The sequence below is a fragment of the Odocoileus virginianus genome, chromosome 29 (assembly GCF_023699985.2).
Source record: "Odocoileus virginianus isolate 20LAN1187 ecotype Illinois chromosome 29, Ovbor_1.2, whole genome shotgun sequence".
Taxonomy (NCBI): Eukaryota; Metazoa; Chordata; class Mammalia; order Artiodactyla; family Cervidae; genus Odocoileus; species Odocoileus virginianus.
In genome coordinates, this window is record NC_069702.1 from 9407674 (window position 1) to 9408546 (window position 873).

Here is an 873-nt window from a genome sequence, read left to right on the forward strand (position 1 = left end):
TGTAACCATCAAAAGAAAGAAAACCTGCTGAAATTTGGAGGAACCTAACAATTTTGCCTTCCTGCCCACCAGATTATAGACCAAGAGACATATAGGAACTGGATAAACATGTTAGAAGCCTGACCTTGAAGTCAGAATAAGGATTCTGCATTCCTCTTCTAGGAACGGAGCCCTGTTACAGATGGACATTCAAGAGCACAGTAGGAACCTTATACGTCACAGCAGAAGGCGATTGGGAAATGTGCTCAGCTTGTGGGTAGATTCCTTTAAAGAAAGACAAAAGGGACAGTGTGCTCTAATTTTAGAATGTTTTCATCACTCTCAGAAGAAATGCAATGCTTACTAGCCTTTACCTCTCAAACCCACCTCTCACGTATACCCACAGTCCTAGCTAAATCACTTTCTATCTCTATAGATTTGCCTATTCTGGACATTTCATAAAATGGAATAATACAGTAAGTAGTCTTTTAAAAATTAGATACATCTGATGTGTTACCCTGTGTAAATTTAAGATGTAAAATGTATTATTTTGATGCATTTATATATTACACTATTTTTGCCATTGTCATGAACAAATATGGACTGCTTCATGAATGTGCATGCTATCCTTTTGTGGGGGCCATGCTAGTCTTCTCTGTATTGTTTCAATTTTTAGTACTGCCAAAGCAAGTATAGTATGTGGTCTTTTGTGCCTGGCTTCTTTCAAAGACGATAATGTTTTCAAGGTTTATCCACACTGTAGAATGTGTCAACATTTATTTTTGTTGCTGAGTAGTATTCCTTGGACTGCAAGGAGATCCAACCAGTCCATCCTAAAGAGATCAGTCCTGGGTGTTCATTGGAAGGACTGATGTTGAAGCTGAAACTCCAGTA

General features: G+C 38.3%; 1 pseudogene; it reads right to left on the reverse strand.

Annotated features, from left to right (window-relative positions):
* Positions 1-571: 571 nt before the first annotated feature.
* LOC139032092 (U6 spliceosomal RNA) lies at positions 572-672 on the reverse strand (annotated as a pseudogene).
* Between the last annotated feature and the right edge of the window lie 201 nt (positions 673-873).